We start from the raw sequence: 23,090 nt of genomic DNA, 5'->3' as shown, positions 1-23,090 counted from the left end.
TCACATCTCAGTGATGCCTCCAGTTGTTGGCTATTTCAATATCAGCTACTCCTTGGAATGAGAGGCACCTAAATTATATCAATAGTTTTCATAGATAACATGATCGCTTCCTGGCTTAAATAGCTTTTTAATGTATTTATTCTTTATGAAATTATCTTTTAGGAGGTGAATGTGTTAATGCATTTGCTTTACCCTGCATCTCTTTCTGGTTGGGTAACAAATAATACAGATCACATTTTCATTTACTCTAACTTGTAAGAATTTCAATTTAAAATTTAAAAAATGTAACACCATAGAAATAGAATCACTAATTGAATTATAAAGAGATTTTTGCTGGTGTACAGCTTGCATTTAATTGTAACTGAGTTTTACTCAAGTCATTAAAAAAACTTTCAAATTCATAAATCAAGTGAATTTTAAAATATGTAAAATACAGGTACACTATCTGGATTTTTTTCAAGTCCCATTTTAAGATGACTATCTAATTTCTTTATAAACCACCCAACGAATTTTCTATTATTCTCTGCTTGATGCATATTTTTGCTACTAAAACTCATAGTTAAGTTTACATCTATTTTTAAATCTCTTATAAAGTAGATCTTCTAAAACTTGTTCAGAGAAAGAGAGACAAAATTTCTTCCCTAGTTCCACAATGATAAAATTCATCAGATTTTGTTAGTTTCAAATATTCCAGGTCTTACTTTCACATCAGTTCTCAAACTTTAGTGAACATCCAAATCACCTGGGATGCTTATGGATTCAGACTTCTGGCCTCCACCTCCAGAGATTCTGCTTTGGTAAATGTGGGGTAAAGTCTCTAAGTCCCTTTTCACAATGGAGGTGATTCTGACACAGGTGGACCAAAGACTTCATTTTAAGAAACTCCTTTCTGTCTCCCACTATGGTACTTCACACAAAAATAAAATAAAATGAAGATTAATGCGCTGGTTCTCAACCCTGGCGGCACATCAGAATCTCTAGGTCTGGAGCCAGGCCAAGTGCCTTAGGTTTGGTCTAGAGTCAAGGCTGAGAACTACTGGCTCAAAAATTATGAGGAATAACCACAGGGTACTGTGACACAATTCCTTAGGTTGCTTGTAGAATGTGTCTTAATAAGCAAAGCCTGTATTTAGAAGTAACAAAAGCAACAAACACGCTTTTATTAAATTTCTTCATTTTTTCATTCCTTAGCAACTTGTAACAGGAATAGGTGACTCTTGGGGTGACCACCCACATAGGAGAAGCCATGTTCTCCCCTTGGTGTCCAAAAAGACTGTGAAGTTTACGAATGCTTTTACAGCAGCAGAGTTTGCCACCCTCTGCATTCCATAGTTTTCTGATCTAACAGATTCTTGTGGGTGCTTCAACAGCCATGGCCAGCTTGGAGGACCCAGCCAGCTCCTTGCTCAAATAGCAGTCCCGCAAATGCCCTGGAAACCAGGAAAGCAAAGTTCATTCGCACCGTCAGCTTTGTTACCCCTTCCGAACTTCCAGTTGGATTCTTTTGTATTAAAATAGAGAAAGTGAAAAGGTGGAATCTTCATTCACTTCCACACAGAGTAGTAAAACCACCGTGATTAGATGTGCCAAGAAAGATCCACATGCAAAAGCATTTAAAAAAGGAAAGAAGTCGACTTGCAAAGAGGGTTTGCAAAGGAAGCCAGCCTTTAGAAGTACCGGTTCAAGGCTCCACTTAATTTGTGAATTCAGCGAGACAGGGTGGGCCTGGTTTTGTTTGTTTACCTCTGTATTCTTTACCTCAAAGTATCCTTCTCCCTGACTATGAGACATGACGGATATCCTTCTCCATCACTGCAACAGGGAGGCAGATGTTATGGGGGTTTCTTCTCAAACCTACGTGTGCCTATTACACTGGTTATTGTAATTTTGCAGTTTTAATTATACTACATAAAATGCACTCTGTTTGTGAAAAGAGTTTGCTGTTGTTGTTGCTTAAAAACTAATGCTTAGGAAAAGATCTTTGATAAAAGCAAATTAAAATATTTTCTGTAACCATATAAATTCCAAATGGATTAAAGATTTAAATGTAAAAAACGAAATCATGAAAGTACTTGAAAAAAAACCCTTTGGAGAATTGCTTTACAACCTGAAAGTGGGAAAGTCTTTTCTGACTATGAAGCAAAATCTTACAACCATAGAAGAAAAGACTGATAAATTCAACTGCATAAATGTCAAAAGTGGGCATGACAAAATATCAAGCAAAAAATAAAAGACAAGCAACAGACTGTGCAAAAATATTTGCAGATTGTGTATAAAGGGTTAATCTCAACATACTAAAAGCTCATAAAAATCCATAAGAGAAAGACCAACAAACAATAGAAAAGAGAAAGGATAAAAATTCATAGAAAAGGAACAATAACTGGCTCTTAAATACATAAAGAGATGTTCAGCTCTACCAACAATAATAGCAACAATAATAATAGCTCAAACATACCATGTGCCAGATACTAGTCTAGCTCTTTACATATGTTAACGTCTTTAATTATTAAAGCAACCCTATAAGGTAGTTAATATTCTTTTCAATAGAGGCATAGGAAATGGAGGCACTAAGAAGGTAAGAAATTTGCCCAAGGTCACAGAGCTGGTAAGCGGTGGAGCCCAAATTTAGGTGCTCTTAAGCATTATGCATACTTCCTTTCCTAATAAGAGAAATGCACATTAAAGCCACATTGAGATTTTCACAATTTTTCCCACTCTCTGACTAACAAAACTTTCAGTTTGATAATACTGTATACTCTCTAGGCAAAGTAGAGAACACAGGCACTCAGCTACACCGCTGGTGAAGTGAAAGCAGTTGCAATACCTACTGAGGGCAATCCAACAGTGGCTATAAAAATTACAAATGCATATGCTCTCTGATCCAGCAATCCCACTCCTGGGAATTTACCTACATATATAATCGTGCACCTGCAATATGACATGTTTCTAAGATCATTATTCACACAGCATTGCTTGTAATAGTAAGAAAAATTAGAAAACCTCCAAATGTCCATCATAATGGCATAGCCACTGAATAGAATACTATGCATCTGTAAAAGGAATAAAGCAGCCCTCTGTGTACTGACATGGAATGATTTCCAAGATACAGTAAATGCAAAAAGCAAGGTGCAAACCAGTGTGTATAGTGAGCTATCTTTTGTACACAGAGAAGAAATAAGAATATATATTCATTGTGTGGTAAGGGAGCAAGAAAACACGATTCTGAATTCCAAACCTGAGTCCATCCTCAAAGGAAAAGCCTTGGCCTAATATCAAAACATTGACAAATAAATATACCTTACGTCTTTTAAGTTAAAATAGAACGATAAAATATGAATTCATTATATTCTTATGCATCTCTAGCCAACTTTGTCAATGAATCTGATCATGGTTTGTTGGGTTTAAACATGGTGCTCTGCCTAAGGGACCCTACACATCATGGTGCCCAAGTGGGGTGACCTATGTCTCTGTGCTTCTGCTTTGCACTTTCTCCTTTGTTTGGATTCACATCTCTCTTCATCAAACAGAAAAACTTATTATGCAAACTCTTTCTTGGGTCTTCAGTGACACTATAAACATACAGAACTCACCAGAACAAATTGGTTTTTCAAAAGGGCACTGTTTCAGGTTATCCAGAGAAAATATATTTTGTCACCCTTATTCTACTGTACCTACCGAGGTGGCCAAAATATATTACTATACCATATTTCTCATAATAGATTATTTTGTCTGACTTCTTAAAGTAAGCAAATATATCATTTTTCTGGAAGTAGCCTAAATCACACAACTTCGTAAATATTTTATCAAAAAAATAACAATGCTATTATTCCTCCGCATAAGGTCAACTTTTTATAATTCATATAATAAATTATTTATTTTAGAAACTACCTTCATACAAAAAGAAGTAGACAGTTTGTTGCTTAACAAAGCTACTGTATAAAGTATGCTAATGTAGGAAGAAACTCCAAAATATCTTATCTGTCTAGAAAAGAATTTTTGAATTTCTTAAACAGAGGAAACTAATTATTTGGCACTGGACTACACGTGCTCCTTTCTGAGTGAACCTCAATGCATTTTGACTTCCATTACCTCAGATATAAAGCTCAACAGCATCTTAGCCAATGTGGGTCAACAGAATGTAGAAAGAAAATATCTCTACATGTTTCATTAAGGATATGTCTATAAATATGCTATAATTGTACACAAACAGAATGTCATTTTTTATTTCAAAATTATACTTAGAGAAGGTTTAAATACACAGCATTTTTACTATACACTTGCATCTGTTCCACTGGAGAGTACAATGTCATTGTCCTTAAAGATAAGGAATCACTTTCTGGTTTAAAGTATTAACGCTTTAACAGTACAAAGAAGAAAGTGCTATTAACAAAGAAAGTGCCACAAGAATTCAGAACCAAAACACAGTGTTCCTAACTGAGAGAATCACAGATAAGGGGCATTATATTTTGGATTGTTGTCCTGTAACTATATACTATCTTAACATCCCACAATAATTTATTATTTTAATCTATAATAAAATATGGTATTGTTTTATTAAAGTTGGGCTTGAGCATGTGACTTTCTTCGACCCATGGGATGTGAGTAGATGTGACACTAGTAAAATCTTTAAGCATGCTTAATTCACACTTGTGCTGTTTCAGGTAGTCATTAGACCCAGTGAGATGAGAGGCTTATGGAGCAAATCTGACCAAAACAAACTCTAAAGCAAACACAGCCAACCCACGGCCTGAAACAGAGCTGCCCAGCTGAGCCCAGCCTAGATCAGCCAAACACAGCCAACCTATAGACTGTTGGCAGTAGAATACATGTCTGCTGTCATAAGCCATGGAGATATTGGGTTTGTTTGTTATGCGACATTATTGTGGCATAAACTGACGGATGATGGGTTTTGAATTGAACATAAATATTTAAATGTAAATATGTGAAAAGGAGAAAAAGGGCTTCCCAGGCTGAAGAACCACATTAGTAAAGACATCCCATTAATCAGTCATTGAGATCTGTCATTCTTTCTTTGCATTATTTCTTCCATCTCTTCCTTTCTTTTCATTCTAACAGCTTTGACATCTTTGAAGAGGATGTTGAATTCATCTTCATATCTCACCTACTACTGTAAGTGTCTCCAAAGGAGTCCTTTCACTTAGTCTTTTTAAACTACCCTGTCCATAAAAGCCAGATTAATGGTGCTAAAGAAACTGAGAGTGTAAATTTCCTATTGAGAAATCTTCAACACGTCCCCATGCAGACTGAACTAATTTGTTGAGCTATTCTTCATTTCCCTAAACATCTTTTGAGTACCTACTATATTCTAGCATTACTACCAGATGTATGCAATAAGAAGCCAAAATCAGACATGGTCCCAGATGAGTAAGGAAACCAGCTATTTCACAGCTATGAGAAAAGACCATGATTGCAATGTGCAGAGAGCACAAAATCAGGGAACATAGCACCCCATGAACTCTTCTTGAAAAATCACTCTACTAAAAATTTCAAAACAAACAAAAAAGAATGACAAATACTAGATTCATTGAAATAGCAGAGAGTATTCAGTACTTAAGATTAAACAACTATTAGGATTTTCGTAACAGAATGTTATAAACCTTGACAATGTCAAAAGAATAGCTAACAAAAACTGTCAGATGAGAAAGAGGAAGTGGACTAATTTTTGTCCTCTTCTCTTAGCATGAAGGTAGTTTCTAAAATAAATAATTTATTGTATGAATTATAAAATGTTGACCTTATGTGGAGGAATAATAGCATTGAAGAAAGGTTTGTTTTATGCACATATGCATCAAGAAAAGTCTGGAATGATACATAGCTGATATTATCAATGGTTATTTTTCTATAGGAGGTGATCGAAGTGATTTGCTTTATTTTTAAGTAGTTTTTTTTTGTATGAGGAAATTTCATTTTCAATGTACTTGCCACTGATCCTCCTTTCCGGCAGCAAGGTAAAAAAGAACAATGAGGTACATATTTTTGGTGTCTAGTAAAAGAAAGCGGAACAAAATTGTCTTGGAAGAAAGAGAGAGACCAGCAAATGTTAGCTGAGTAGCTACCATATGCCAACCACTCTATCATGTATTTCTTGCAACTCCATGACATTTTACTAGCTCATTTTTCAGACGAGGAAGGCCAGGTAAATAATGTGATGTGGATCACAAAGCCAGTCAGTGACAATGGCCAAGTGAGAACCCAAGTCACATGACCTGAAAGCCATGCTCTCCCTCACCAATCCTCTCCTTCCCAATTTCTCAATCCTAAGTCTAAGAGAAGTTAATCTCATTTATCCTTTTAAAATAAATAAAGTGTTCAGTTGCTGGCTCTGTAAAAGTATGCAGTTAACCACAAGCTCACAATCAAGTTGAATCTGAACGTCAAAAGAATAAGTTAATTAATTATGTGACAGCACATTTTTACTACTGATACAGTTTATACCAGGACACTACCATGACAGAAAAGTGCCAAGTCTAGAATTGTTAGAATAAATGATGGGAAACAGAAAGTTATGTAAAGCATTTCTTAATCCAAGCCTTTTTTTTAACATTAATTTGCATTCTACTCACTTTGACGATTCTTATGCAGTGGTAGCAAACATTGTAAAGAAAACAATTAAAAGCAAACAAAACTTTTCAACAGTAGTCTACTGAGCATTATAGCCTCTATTAAAACTATAATTGTATACTCTAAATACTCCCAACAGGACAGTTTGCAATTCAAACTTCCTTTTGAAATTAATTTATTTTCTCATACTTGGCAACTAATGATGAATATAATAAACTAAGTATATCTCTGTTTGACATATTACATACAGTATAAAACCTATACAAACTCATTCTTTTCAAAAGGCTGAGATTAATAAATTAAGTATGTTCCTATGTTCCTACTTTAAATAAACAGGGACCAAGATGTAAAACATAATCTCAATTAACTGTAATAATTAGCCACTCTTTATAGATCAAGCTGGCCATTAGCTAGTTACACATAGATGAGTATAATGAGTATAAATAACCAAAAGTCACAAAGACAGTTTTTTTCTGGTGCCTCTCCCAACACTTATAGTTTGTCTTTTCTCATGTCCTCCCTTAACCATTCATTCATTCAAGCAAAGTTGACTGAGTAGCCACTAAGTGCCAGGCAACGTGATAGGCTAGTGATTAAGAGACAGGACAGGTGCTCCTCTGAGAATTCACAGTTCATTGGAAGAGAGATGTGTAAATAGCTAGCTGTAAATCAACTTACTAAGAGCCACAGTAGAGCTCTTAAAGGATCACAGAAGAGAGAATCCAACTAGTTGAAGTTACCAAAGCAGACTTCACATAGGGGTTGGCCTTTGACTTCAAAATAGGAGGAGGAGGCTTCTGCCAGGCAGAGAAGTGGGCACAGAATGCATGAAGCAAGGGAAAAAAGTAGAGCTTTTAGAACCACGACGGTTAGTACAGGTTGATCCTCAGCCAGTAACACATAAATCATTATTTGCTACTATGCAAATATAAATATCCTATGGCCCAAAATATAGCTTTTTGAAGTGCTTCTCCCATTTCCAACAATGTCATGCTCTCTGGAGAGGAGGGGCATATAGAGCCATAGCAACAATGCAGGGAGTTTAGGGTCAGAAAAGGAAGGACGGGCTTTCCACGGACTTCCCCTGCCTGGGAACGTCCTTTCTCCTCTGAAAATCCTCCTGCAGTCCATCTCCCTCTACTTAAGTCTAACTCTCCCAACTCAGCCAAACTGCTCGAAAGGGTAGTTGAATCTCAATATCTCAGTTCCCATTTACTTATCAACACAAGTAATCTGGATTCCACCCTTCACTATCCCATGAAACTGCTAGGGCTAGTGGCGTACTGTCCGTTGCATACCTTTCAGTACTTATGCATCTTAATCCCTCAAAGGAACCTGGCACCACTGACCATTCCTCTCCTGCAAGTTGTCTCTCTATCTCTGGTTCATATACCTCTCCAACCATACCTCAGACTTCATACTTGGCTCCTCGTCCTCTCCCTGGCTCTAATATCCTCTTAAATCTTCTCTTGTTTGGTGCTTTTCTTCCTCAACACACTTTTCCTGTGTTACCTTACGTAATGGTTTCAGTATCATCCACTTGCTGATGGCCCCAAGTCTATACTTTTAGGGCAATCCACTCTAGAAACCCACATCCAAATTTTCAACTGTCTACACAAATCACCTGCAGATCTGCAAAACCTCTCAAACTGCCCAAAACTGAACTCATTATCCTCTGTCACCTACAGTTAAACCTACTAAGATGAACTCTTCTCCTGCATGGAAATCTCTTAAGTATTTAGAGAAAAGAGCACTCAATCCTCACTAAGTCTTTTATTACCAAGTAACTGTAGTGTTAATTATCCAGAAGTCAAAGTTACAGTAATTTCAAACAGAAAGAAATGATAAACCTATGAATAGTACTGAGAAAAATAAAGTTATCATAAAGTCAATTAGCATAACCTCAAAGAAAGAATCAGCTACCTTTTACCTAGGGTTCCTTATTATTATATGTAAACATAAGGTAATATTTATGTGATGATACACATTCACATTACAGTGATTTTAGGTAAAGAAATAGTATTACTTTTTAAAGATAAAATATGGCTAAGCCCCAATGAGAGATGTTGTTCAGAGCACAGAGAAAAATACCAAATAGTCATCTCCAAAATGAAAATATTTATATGCATTTATTAACCATGAGTATGAAGGATTTTCATATTTCAATTACTTAAATTCCCGATCAACATATACAATCGCTGATTCCTAATGGAAAATATGCGGGATAATGCATATAAAGCTAACTATTATTGAAACTAACCATTTCCAAATGTCTTTTAACTATTAATTCCTCATCAGTAAAAAAAAAAAAAAAAATGAGCAACACGTATCTATACGTTATATTCAAACAGTGCTTTACTAATATATATAAAACCCACACAAAATAAATATATGTTTTTTAAAAGGATGAAATTAGATAGAAATAGAATGAAATGAAATAGATGACATTCTATTTTCTTCCCATGACTCAAGGGATAGTAGACATTCTTCTGTGTAGTCCACTGTTATAAGCAACTATTACCCCCTAATTTTCCTCCTACATTTTCATCTGCACACGTTTCTCCAATCTCTGCCATGTACTTACATAGAGTCTTAGTTCTTATTACCAAAGATAGCTTAATTCCCCTTCCACCTAAATTCATCAACATTGCTGGCCCCAGTCAACCATTACTTACACTTCTCAATTACCTTCTTTTCCAAAGGCTATTTCTCACAACTTATTACAGAGCTGACTTTTTTTTTTTTACTCAGAATTTCAGTAGCCAAAAGAAAAACTTGAAGATGATATAAAGGTGAATGGCAATACTATTTTCTCTCTGTAACACCCAAGAATAATGTGAATGTCACCTCCCATTAGAACACTCTGCTTTCAGAGAATTTTCTTATATTTATCATGTACTTTGGCTTTGCAAGGGCAGCCAATCAAATGGAAAACTGGTACAAAAAGAGGCAACTTAGAGAAAAAAGGTTTGACAACTTCAGTAATGAAAATGTAGAGTTCCAATCACCCCAATTCAAAACTAGCAAACAAGCCTGAGAACAAATCAAAATCAATAAAATTACTATTTATTTTTCATTTAAATTGATTTAAGACGTACTTCACCAGTTCAAGAATGACCAAGTGCCAGCAACAGGATTGGCATCCTTGTGGCCACATCAGTACCTAAATTACTCTGTAACTCTCCCAAGCTGTAAAATAAAGCCTAAATCCATAAAGTCAGTTGGCATCTACTAATATCCAGAACTCTTAAATTACAAGTATTATCTAATCCTTTTTTCCTAAATAATGCTATACATTAAGTACGTAACTGCGTTATAGGGGACACGGAATGTATTGTGTAAAAAGAAGCATTTCCTATTTCTACCTTAATGTGCAGTTATTTGGCTACCAATCCCTACTTTTAATTCATTTTTTTTCACCAAAATGAGAAAAGGTATTTTTTCTTCTGCAACAATAAATATTTATGTATAGTATAAGGAAGGAATCTCTGCAAAATTACTTTGATCTACCCCTCTGACCTGGCCATCAAAAAACATTTGTTACACCTGGATACTCCTTTGCTTCAGCTCATGTTACAGTTTGCTTTAAAGAATTAATGGCCTTAAAATGTATCAATGTTTTGAAAATTTGACAAATATGAAATATCTACTCAGTGTTTCTAGTAAACCCATTTAGTTGAGTAGACTATTTTAAATTATAACCTCCTGTTTGTTTAATAAAATTAAGATTGTAATGTAGAAATATTTTAGATGGCAATAAATCAAAGCAGTTAACTTTCTTTTTTTAATACTAAGAAAATAGTGCAGGTATAGGTGATGAAAATGCAGCTATTTGACTAAAATATATCCCCTGTAAGGTTTTTTTAAGGGTATAATAATTTTGATTTTTGCCAGCAATCTAAGCTTAGTAAATAAGCTTCTGCTATATATACCTTGGAACTTTATTCTCAGCCTGGTTGCCTTCCTGATTACTAAGTCTTTCTAAATTAGAGCAAGCAATTTCTCTTTGTTTTACCTAATATTTGAAAATGGCAAAAAAATCCCCTGGGTCACTGAAAATTATCCTTTCATTCCAGCCGCCTGTTTCAAGTCAGTCAAAACATTCCAGACTTCAAAAGGAGGCTCTGCCTTCTTAGGCCATTTTGGTGTCCCTCTATGGTCGGCCTAGGAGGGATCGGTTATTTGGATAAATTAATTTCTGGAGCCTGCTGGCCTTCTAGAAGACCTCAACGTCTGACTGCAAATTAGTTCTACTGAACATGAAGAAATCCCTGGACAGGCTAGAAGAAATAAATGGTGATAAAATCTAATACTACAATGTTTGTAATGTGATTTTCTTCTGCTATGTAGCTTGTAAGCACAGTTAATGTTGAATTAAATATTTTAAATTTTTCAAAAAGGGCCGTGAAAGCAGAAAATCAGATCAGGATCCAAGTCACAGCAAAAAAAAAAAAAAAAAAAAGGCTAAAAGCCAACTTTAAAATAAAACTTCCAGCAGGAATCTTTTATGAGAACAAACAAAAATGTCCCAGTTTTCCACAAAATCCACTATATTTTTACATTGCAGATACAAAACCCCTTGTCGGCCACCCCTCCTCTGAGACAGGAAGTCATGCAGTTGAATGGTGCTTTAGCCGGCCGTGAATAAACTGTGAAGCAGCCCCTGAGTACGGACTTGTACAAGTGCCTTAGGAGAGCTTATCCTGAAGGAAGAGAAGTCCCTGAGCCAAAACTAACAAACAGGGCCCCTCAAGCGGAACAATGGCCCAGAAAACTCAGCAAAAAAGAAAATAAACCTCGTTGGCAGTTTGTTTTTGACTGTTAAGAGCTTAGCTACAACTCTATCAAGATTTTTAAGAAGGTAAGAAATTTCACACATAAGGCCTTCTCACAGCTGCTTGAGAGTTTATAGTGCAAATGTATCATCTTGTCTTGCCATGTCTAATCCACTTTAGGAGATACTTGTATCTTTTCTTTCCAAAGTAAACAGAACCACACCTCAGAGAAAGAGATGAAGAAAAGCTTCCTTTCCTCACCTCCACACCCTCAGGCCAGAGTTCAGCTTGAGTGAGCTGAATCTAGTTCCTAGTCAATTTGTGCTAATTCTATCAAAGAGGTAATGAAGATGAGAAATAAAGACTGAAGCTGGGAACTTTTTTTTTTTTAGATCCCAAAGTATATACACATAAGATAAATGAACCCCAAGTATGGTATTTTCAAGAATTTTTTAAGAAATTCACTAAAAAATGCACATCATTCTAAAATGCACATAAGGAATTACAGTTAGCTGTATGTGTAGTTGGTTACAAATATATCCTGGTTCCCAAAGTTCCATTAATCTCAACATGTAACTACATTTGCAAAAGTTTTTAAAAAATATTTATCACGAGACTGGACATATTAGATTAATTATTCCCCCAACCTTATACTTGGGTCCCCTCTTTAAAAAAAAAAAAAATTTTTTTTTTAACTCAAATTAAGCCAGCATTACTTGGAGTTGAAGCAAAGAAAAAAATGTATATATAGTATAATTAATAATAGATGGAAACAGTATCAACAATGAGGAAAAAAACTATAAAAATGGCTGAATATGATGCCTTCAGTCATATCCCAAATCTGTGCTCAATATCATACACATTTCAGTAAAATGGAATTAAGGCTAATAAGATGATCGTATTTGTGAATTTTATTCTAATTTAACTGAAAATACTCATAGACTATTCTTTTTTTTAGATTTGGAACTACATATGGAAAGCGATTCATGTATATATAAAGAAACAAGAAAAGTTCAAAGACTGTTCAAAGCAAAATGAAGATTTGTCTGTAGATTCCCTGCAGAAATTTATAAAAGTAGAATGCATGAAAAAGCAGGCATTTATTAACTGGAGAAATCATTGTAGAATTCCTTTACTTCTGTAAAACTTTAGATGGGGGGAAATACGGTCTCAACACAGTTTTTTAAACCATCAAAATCTAAGCTTTGTGTTTCCTAAACATTGCACAATAAAGCCCTGTTATACTTTTCATTCAAGGCTGCACATATTTTCAAAGGTTTTTATTACTTATTCAACAAGTTATTAGTTAGATTTTGCTTTTTAAGGTCAGATTTGTAACTATTGATCTGAACTTCTGTTAAAAAAAGAAAGGAAAAAGAAAAGGGAAAAGAAAAGAAAAGGAACAAGTTTATTACTCTGAGTTAAATTATAACCATCTAAAGCTTATACTACTTAATCATGGGTCAATACGTAATTTTGTTAGATATTATAAACAAATAAAGGAATAATTCCTATATTTTGGAACTCACAGAGGGCTTGAAAAATGGCAAGAAAGAGCAGAAGTATTTCTAATCTGTATGTGCTTTGTGTGAACCTTTCTGGAAAAATATAGCACATTTTCTTCAAAATTATATGTTAACCCCAAAGGAACACAGAGAGCATTATGCATTTTGCCTACTTGAATATGGAAAAACAACCTTGTTCCTTAGAGTCCTACTTCCTCTCTTGCATTAAGCACTAGGGAATAAATCATGGATTCACTAAATCTCAGTGGTGAAAGGGATTTTACAGGTAATCCAGTTCTACCTTGTTCCCACGCACGAGTCTTCAACAGATTATCACCAAGTAGTAATGAGCTAAGGCTATATGTGTAACATGCTTAGAAGAGCAGTGCTACATAGTAAGGGCTTAATAAATGTTATTTATTCTTTTTAGTAATAGTCAGGCACTGCATATCTCCAAGGACCTAAAGCTAATGCCTCCCAAGAAAATCAGCCCATTTCATCTTTTCCTGTAACTTGTAGTGTTTAAGGACTATCATTGGTTCAATGACTCAAAAATTACAATGTATGGAGAATTTAGCTACCAATGCAAACAACTTTTTTGGCAACAACTTAAAAGGACTCAGAACAAAATCTCAATTTAATATGTAATATTTTATAATATAAATGTGGAATACATTTACAATTTTAAAACTTTTCACTGAGCTATAGGATTATAAACTTTATTTTTTCCAAATGCCCTTCATATTAGACTATCTTTTCTCATTTTTAAAGGTAGGTGAGAACATTGTAAGATTTTCAAGCCTGGTCTTCCAAAGTAATACCAAAATCTATTCAACTCTTATTGGCAGTATAGGTAAAAGCCACTATTTTCAGTTAAAATTGCAGCACATCACCTTTGTCCCAATAAGTTAAGACAGCCTTCAAAGGACTCTAATGCACCAGGTAATGAGAAGTTCACCGTAGACTCATGGCCACGTATGAATTAGCCCAGTACTCTCCTTGCTGCCATTGCAGATGGTTCTGTGAATTACAGTCCCCATTCAATATCACAAATAGATCACACGTTCATTTGAAAATTTTTGGCAGCTCTATTGTTTTAAGATAGCAGCCTGACTCAGAGTTTGAATTTAAAATATATAAATAAAGGGTGTGTCAATTTTGATTGAAATCAGTCACTGTATTTAAAAAACTACCCTAGGGCAAACAGAAAGATAACCATTTTCTAAAAGACAAAATGAAATGCTAATTGATTAAATTAAAATATAGATCTGATTTTTAGTCCATAGTAAATGATGTCTATTTTTTTCCAAAATAATTTGGCATCGTAGCAAACAACTAATTCCAGTGTCTAATGTGAACTTTAATAAAAGTCAACTCCATGGATGAAACTATTTTAAGTTGCTTGGGTTCCATTTTGCCACCAACAGTTTCCTATTTTGAGAATACAAGTGGTTAAATGCAGGCATAACTAACGAATTATGAACATTTTTCAGGGCATATAATTTCACACACCTGAAAACAAAATATTTTTGAAGTTTTTAAAGTTAACCCTCCCAGCCTACCAGATAAGGTCAGGTAAACGTATGTTTTTTAAATGTTTCAGAGAATCTTCGATGGACAAGTCACTAAAAATCACTAACGTAAACACCAAGGTTAAAAAAAGTAAAATGTGTATTTGATCATTGTTTCCTATGCCAAGAAAATCTATTTCTTTTATTTAAATAGAAATTAGAAATGCAATTTTAAATAACATATCACTTTAATCATAAACAATCTAGCATTTATCTTTTCTTTCCTTGTAAAACATGACTGATATTAATATTGGTTAATTGGTTAATATTGGTTACCCAAAGCATAAAATTTTATTTTTGAAAAACATTCGAGATGGCTATCCTTTGAAAGAAATACAACAGCCTCATTAAAGAAATAAATGAGCATACACTATATACCTTGCCAAATGATGTTTGATATAATAAAACATTTGAGAATTTCTAGACATCAAAATAAATTTCAATACATATTAGGATTCCTAAAAGGAATTTTAGTTTATACAGTATTTAAGTAAAAACAAGAACTAGGGCTTCCCTGGTGGCGCAGTGGTTAAGAATCCGCCTGCCAATGCAGGGGACACGGGTTCGAGCCCTGGTCCAGGAAGATCCCACATGCCACGGAGCAGCTGAGCCCGTGTGCCACAACTACTGAGCCTGCGCTCTAGAGCCTGTGAGCCACAAATACTGAGCCTGCGTGCCACAACTACTGAAGCCTGTGCACCTAGAGCCTGTGCTCCGCAACAAGAGAAGCCACCACAATGAGAAGCCTGCGCACAGCAATGAAGAGTAGGCCCCGCTCACCGCAGCTAGAGAAAGCCACGCACAGCAACGAAGACCCAATGCAGCCAAAAATAAATAAATAAAATAAATTTAAAAAAAAAACCAATGCATTTAAAAAAAAAAAAAAACAAGAACTAGTGAATGAACAGCCATCCATTTCAATATCTGCACAGCCCATCAGCAATTATCTCTTGCGTCCCCTTATATTATACACACCGTATTTCAAAATGAAAAAAATAATGAAATAAAATCAGTAATTAAAAAAAAACTTCTCATTTTTCCTTTCTCTTATAAAAAGAAGGGAGAATTGTTGAAAAGGACACAGGATTATTTTTTTTAAACGCTACCTGGAAGAAGACGGATGTATTTATTGTTTTCTGATAAACACATAACATGTGTACATATATTGCTTAATAAAGGCATGCCTGTTCTCCTTTTGGTCCTCACAACAATTCTGAGATACACAGGACTGAAATATCCCATTTTAGAGATGAAGACCCGGCTAGAAATGATCAGAGAGATTTGCACACACTCCAGCTAGAACTTCAGCCCCAGCCTCCAGCTGCCTGCCAAGCCCATGCTCCCTCCTGTACCTCACAGGTATCCACTGACTTGAACTGATAAGAACATAAGCTCAGTTATTGCCTTATTGATGTGAGATGGGAGTATACGTTCATAGCATTGCAAGGATCAAAATTTTTAAAAATAAGACACTGTTAGTCTGATTTATGTTAAGTTTGAATTTGGGAGAACTCGCAAAGAAATTTCAAGAATTCCTTTGAAATATATACATTAATTGAACTAGTTTAACCAAGTACAGCACTTTGGAAAGATTTCTTCAATGAATAAGATTTATTTGCAAAAAGCTCATGAAATTTTTGGTATGTGATTGTCAGGTTATTTTGCCCACCTACTTTCCCATATTCACATACAGTTAAAATGAATCTATACTGTTATTTTCTTTTATAATCCTATTTTCATAAAAGAACATGTGTAAGAATTAACTTCATTCTCTGCTTAAATTATCAGAAATTTTCCATTAATGGAGGTCCAACTAATGAGGTTTCACAGCAGTGATGTTTGCTTTCAGTGGACCTCTACTTTCATGAAACCTAATAGAGCAGGAAAAGCTCTGAGCCTGATTCTGGTATGTTTCCAAAGATGCTTGGTTCCCTGGAGCCACGTGTAGCAAAGTGGCCAAACTAGCATATGTGAATATTTCTCTCCTTTTACATGGCAATTATATTCATTCATTCATTCACTCATTCAACCAAAGATTTTTTGCATCTACAATGTACAAAATAGAGAGGGCTGAATGTCAGAGGGAGGGTGATTATTCCTCTCTCATATTCTCTGCCCTCAGAAAACTCACAGTCTAGAAAGCAAGCAGATTTGTAAATAAGTGTAGACAATTTAAGATAGAATAAAATTTATGCTAATTAGTGGTTCAAAGCATTTATTGTGTGAAGAAGAAAAACTTCTGTTTGGGGGAACAGATAAAGATAAATAAATCGACATCTGGATGTCCCCAGGTTGCAAATGAAATGCAATAGGAAAAATAAGAGTTTTATTAATTATATTTATATAATGTTTATATAAATACTGAGTAGAGATAATTTTAATGCAAAAATAGGTTGATGAGATCACTGTATTAGTTATCTACAGCTGTGTAACAAAATTACCCCAAAACTTAGCATCTCAAAATAACATGTATTTATTATCTCACATTATTTCTGAGAGTCAGAAATCTGGGAGCAGTTTATCTAAGTGTTACTGAATATCAGGGCTCTCATGAGGATGTACCTTAGCTGTCTGCTGGGGCTGCTTCATCTAAAGGCTGGACTGAGGCTGGAGGATTCACCTCCAAGAAGACTCCCTCACATGGAGAGAGGAAGAAGAAGGCTTCAGAGCCTGGCACATGGGCCTCTCCACAAGGCTGCTTGAATGTCCTCACAACATGGTAGCTGGCTTCCCCCCAGAGTGAGTGATCCAAGAGAGAGCAAGGAGGAAGCCACAGTGGCTTTCATGACCTAGTTCCCACAGTGGCACACCACTTCTGCTCTCATTTCTACTTATTAGAAGTGAGTGACTAAGTCCAGACCATACCCAAGGGGAGGGATTCATCTCAAGGAGTTCATCATCAAGAGACTCCATGTCTTACAGGGAGGAGTACTGTAAACATATTTTTAGATCACTACAAACACATTCAGGAAGGTGATACAAAATGTAGGAGTGCTTCTTTATGTATTCCAAGCACCTTTTTAAATTAATCATAGAAACATTGTTGATATTACATATAAACAAAATTATACATGTACAGAAGAAATGTGGACATCAAAGAACCCTTATCACAACATCAGTACCAATATAAAAATATCCTGTGGGCTCTACAAATAAAAATGTTCATTGACTGAGGGATGAAGGAGATTGCAAAAGAAATGATCAGGAGACCTTAGAAATGTGAAGATGTGTCATATGAGGTTTCAAATGCAATCCTGGAACTGTGGTATTGGGTCATCAAACTGAGAACTTGTTGGGTTTGCAAAGTTGCTCCGTGTCCTGATGGGTCCTCCTGCCCATCCCTTGGCAACAAGCACATATTTATTTTGTGATGCATAAACTTTGATTATCCAGTACCATAGGAACATGAATGGATTCACACTTTGTTAGAACTAGAAGAGAACTTCTCCTCAATTCTTCATTTTATAAATGAAGAAAATGAGGCTCAGAGGGCAGAAATAAGTCAAATCCAGGATGATGGAGCAAGCCTGATAGAAATAAAATGAGAAACCTTGACGGAGGTGGGAGTGCAATGGTAGACTCACCTGCAGTACTAATAAGAACAAGGGCGGGGATCCTCCATTTATCTGCAGGCATTAATATTGCCCTGGGGCTCTGTTCTGTATTGTCAATACTTTCACACCACAACACATGCCATAGAGATCTTCTAGCCCGTAAAGCCCAAAATATCTACTATCATCTGATCCTTTAGAGAAAAAGTTTATTGTGTTTTCACTACAGTGAAATGGCTTTCTCAGAGAAAGACAAATAATATATGATACCACTTATATGTGGAATCTAAAAAATAGTACAAATGAACTCATTTACAAAACAGAAACAGACTCACAGACTTAGAAAACAACCTTATGGTCACCAAAGGGGAGGCAGGGAGGGATAAATTGGGAGTAGGGAATTAACAGATGCACACTACTATATATAAAGTAAACAACAAGGAGTTACTGTATAACACAGGGAACTATATTCAGTATCTTGTTATAAACTATAATGGAATAGACTTGAAAGAAAAAAATAGATATATACATAAAATGTATAACTGAATCACTTTTGCTGTACACCTGAGACTAACACAATATTGTAAATCAACTAGACTTCAATTTCTTAAAAAAGAAATAGATTTCTTATTCTAGCTCACACTTTTGGTCACTTTTCAACATCACAACTCTAGACCAGAAAGTGGTTTTATTTTTCTTTTAAGTATTTAAGCTGCCCTTCCTACTTCCAAAAAAAAAAAAAAAAGATCCCAAAGTCTGTGCCTTTTCCTCAGAAAGGGAGATGCAAATGCCATCATTACCAACTGCTCTGCTCATACATCCGGTTCCAAGCACCATGGTCACTGAGCTCTCAGCCCCTTGCATGTTTAAGCGTGCAGGTCAGAGGAAGGTCAGAGGCAGTGAGTCTAAATGGTTAGAGCCCCTTTCTCCTTTTTTTCCAGCATCAGCCACAAGCAATTTTCATCCTTGTCACACTCTATTTGTTTGATGCATAGGGACCAAGTGAGCTATCCCAGGACACAAGTTGCCGGTCACCTCAGATAAACAAACGTTTACAGAGTGCACATAAAGGGCTTGACATTGTGTTTGGGCTAGAAATATAAACAAGTCACCCTCCTGGCTCTGGAGCAATTTTCCTGTCTACGTTTTATTCTTCACCTAAAATACCCAACTGGTAATACAGCCTGGTACCCAATTTGAACTTTAACAGCCAGTCTCTTCTAACCTCTCAGATCGCATTCCAACCTGGGCTCTTTTAATGGGCCCAAACCAGCCTTGCCCATGCAAAGGGAAATATTGCCTTATTCTTTCCAGCATGGTCTGACATCCCAAGACATCATCTCACCTTAACCCTGTGAATGTAGGTCCATTACAATTCAGTTAAGAAATAGTATCTCATCCCCCTAGTCAAATCCATTTTAATTAAATAACAATGAGCATCTTTAAAGCACTTACTATTTGTGTGCCTGGCATGGTGGAGATAATATTAGTAACATCAACAAATGCTAAGACAGCATTTCCTGTATGTCAGGCACCATTCTAAGTACTCTCACACATATAAGCTCATTCAATCTTCTCAGACACCCTGTGACCTAAGTCGTTACCATCATCCCCGTCTACAGACAAGGAAAATGGCCCCAGGGAGGCACACAGACATGCCGGACATCACACGGCCGGTGAGCTGCATAGCTCAAATCTGAACCCAGGGAGTCAAGCTCCAAAAACTGTGTTCTCATTCACTAGCTGTCTTTCATATGCTATCTCTAATCCTATAGGAAGGTACTCTTAACCCTTCTTTACAAATGAGAAGGAACTGAGGCTGAGAGAGGTTTAAAAACTTGCCCAAGTGCAGGGCAAAGACTGAAGCAGATATGTCTGACACAGAGTGTCCTGCCCTTTGCAAAAAGATGCCCCACAGGGCTTGACACTAGAGGCGGTATATATTGCTTGATAGTTTACAAAGTGCTTTGGCATATGATATCTTATTTCTTCATCACAGAAACCCAGCAATATAGATCTTATTATCTGTAATTATAAAAACAAAATTGAGGCTCAGAAGTTAACATAACTCGCCCAAGGTGCCTTAGTCAGTGAGCTGTGGCTCAAAACTCAGTATTCTGATTCCAAGTCAAGGTTTTCTTCACTATGCCCAACTGCCTTCCATTTTCAAGGTAGCATCTATTTGCCGTGTACCCATCATAGCCAGGTTAGCCCCAGTTCTAGGCTTTACTGCCTGGGGCTGAAAATGCAAAGCATTGCTTCTGTCAGATCAAGTGGGAGAAGAGAAACTAGCTTATTAGGGATCCAGCTTATAACTGATAGTTGTAACAAAGAACTTAGGTCATCAGGAAAGAATTTTATATACATATTCACCAGTAGATATTTCCATCAAAATGATTAGCATGTAGGTGATGGTACATCAAAGGCTAAATCTGTAAGATGATGAGATAGGACTAAAACTGTGGTTTCAAACCAGTGCCTCCCTGAGTACAAACTGGGGGTTTCTTGAAGGTTCATGGTAGGCACCTATTGGGTGGTCTGCTCAGTTCCTTCTCTGGGCATCAGCCGCAGAATCATGACTCATGCAGCACCAAGCAGAGTCTTTCTGCATGGTGGATGGTTCAGTAACATGTAAACCATGGTCAGCAGGCAGCCAACGCTACACAAGGGAAGTACAAAAGCCAGTCTACAAAGAAAAAGAGGACTGAAAAACATATTCAGAGAAAAATAGAAAGAAAATTGCTTGAATTTCCTTTCTTAAGACTTTCCTTCTGTTTAAGTCTTTCTTAAGACTTTTCTTTTGTTTGCTTAAGCCAGCTCATGGCAAATTCCACTACTTGCAACCAAATAAACTAGAGTTATTCAAAGTGCTAAGGTGGAGGGAAGTGGGATGGGTAGGCAAACAGATAAGGTCTGAAGCCTCACATTCTTCTTGGGCTTTGTTATGGGTTGAATTGTATCCCCCCGAAAAAGACAGGTTGAAGTCCTAATCCTTGGTATCTGTGAATGTGACCTTATTTGGAAAAAGGGTCTCTGCAGATGCTATCAAGTTAAGATGAGGTCATTAGGTTGGTCCTTAAACCAATATAACTAATGTCCTTACAAGAAGAGGAGGAGAGACAGAGGTAAGGGGGAGAATGCCAAGTGACAATATGGCAGAGATCAAAGCGCAGTAGCTGCAAGCCAAGGAACGCCAAGGATTGTTATAGAGGTCTGGAAGTTAAGAAGCAGCAAGGAAGAATTCCTCAACAGCTTTCAGAGAAAGCCCTGCCAACACCTTGATTTTGGACTTCTAGCCTCTGGAACTGTGAGACAATAAATTTCTGTTGTTTTAAGCCACCCAGTTTATTGTACTTTGTTACAGCAGCCTGATGGAACTAATACAGGCTTCCAATAAGACACTCATGATTTTAAAAAGGAAACTGAAAACTAATGAATTCTATATTTTCTAATTTATCTAAAAATTTCACTTACATAAAATATCTCACTCATGATAAAGCTGAATAAATGTAATCTTGACCTAATTTACAATTTCCCAGTTAATTTGACTTATACAGATGTAATGTACCTATATATATATACTACTTTTAGAAATCTCTGCTTAATAGTGTTCTTCTCTCTGTTAATAAAATATATATTTAACTTTACCATTTTGGTTAAAAGTCACTTTGCCTTTTTAGAATGTCCAAACATAGAAATAAGGTACATACATATTTTAGTTCATGGTTTTCTTGCAAAACCCAGCATCTCAGCAAAAACTGCTGTTAGCATTTCAAATTTACCGTAATCTAAAGAAGATGCAGTTATGAGAATACAATGGAGCCCAAAGATATAATTATTCCAAAAAGCTCTAAGATATCACCATCTGAAATTTTTGTAATAAAAGTAAATTAACAATCTACCATTTATAATAAAAAGCTCCTTTAGAGTCTCAGAAGACCTGATTCCCTCGACAGCTAACAACATAAACAAACATATGTAGTACTGGTGTTTATAATACCTGGCACTGGTATAATGGTTGCATTCAAAATTTTTTATTGTGGACTTGAAGGCAGCCAGATAACTTTTTATCCATGACCACACTTTTTTAGCGATATTTACAGTAAAAGTGCATGAGAGGTGTACTGTACTTTTCAGTTATCAAAGAACTTTTAAATAATGACCCCACTTGACCTACAAAATTATAATTTTAAATAAGAGAAGGTAAATATTATCATCTCTGTTTTCTAGTTGAAGAGACTGATGCTTGGAAATCTACCCCGGATCATACAATTAGTAAAAATTAAAACCCAGTCTTCGGATTCCATATCTAAAACGTAGTTTTCATGATACCAGGATTCCATCTAAATCAGACACAAGATTTAGGTAACTGCAGAGCCCACAGCTTCTAAGGAAAAGATAGTGATTTATTTTTTAATTCACTGTTTTAAAAAGAGTTAGTAAGTGCTTTTCTTATCTTGACATAATTTCCCTGTAGAAATCCTCATAAACTAAAGAAACTGAAAGATGCAGCTATAGCCTGGCCCTTTGATGTCTGTGTTTCAGAGGTGTCTACCTCGGAGAGGCCAACCATGGACCTACGGAGAGAGAATGGGGCTGTGCTTATCCAAATGGGACTCCTCAAGAGGGGATACTGGAGTGGCTAGAATTATCACCAAAATGATGTAAAGCCCCACAAATGTCCTCCTCTCCTTTTTGTCCTCATGAGGCAAGTGAAGAGTCGACAAAACCTACAAAATCTCGAGCTACTTCCTTCTAGATGCGGAAAACACACAAGCAGAAAATTCCAGAATAAGAAAGGTGGAATTTCTGATTTAAATGTTTTGCCCAGGACTGTATCTCCTTAGGATCAAAATGAGAAGCACTTCACCTCTGCCCCTGGTCTCTGGTCACATGAAAGATGTATTTCCAAAGTGCCACTATGGTCAGGAGGCTACATCCTAGGAATATTGGGGGTACAGTATACTCTTGTGTTTACTCTGAATATATTGACTTTTTTAAGCAAAACTTTGAAAGATGAATGTGGCATGCAAGTCACGTTGGGAAGTACAAGAATTTCTGGTACCAAGTCTCCTTTTAATCCTTTAGTTTCCTTCAACAACAACA

At 36.0% G+C, this 23,090-nt stretch overlaps 2 protein-coding genes across 12 annotated transcripts in view; both read right to left on the bottom strand.

Moving 5' to 3' along the window:
- Nucleotides 1–23,090, bottom strand: part of LOC309614787 (uncharacterized protein) — a 379,456-nt gene that overhangs the window by 101,511 nt on the left and 254,855 nt on the right. The gene's annotated exons all lie outside the window — the stretch shown is intronic.
- Nucleotides 1–23,090, bottom strand: part of EYA1 (EYA transcriptional coactivator and phosphatase 1) — a 324,909-nt gene that overhangs the window by 287,209 nt on the left and 14,610 nt on the right. The gene's annotated exons all lie outside the window — the stretch shown is intronic.

The sequence above is a fragment of the Balaenoptera borealis genome, assembly GCF_965194805.1.
Source record: "Balaenoptera borealis genome assembly, chromosome: 17".
In the NCBI taxonomy this organism is placed as follows: domain Eukaryota; kingdom Metazoa; phylum Chordata; class Mammalia; order Artiodactyla; family Balaenopteridae; genus Balaenoptera; species Balaenoptera borealis.
The sequence above is the reverse complement of the archived record's forward strand: the minus strand, read 5'-3'. Positions and strand labels throughout refer to the sequence as shown.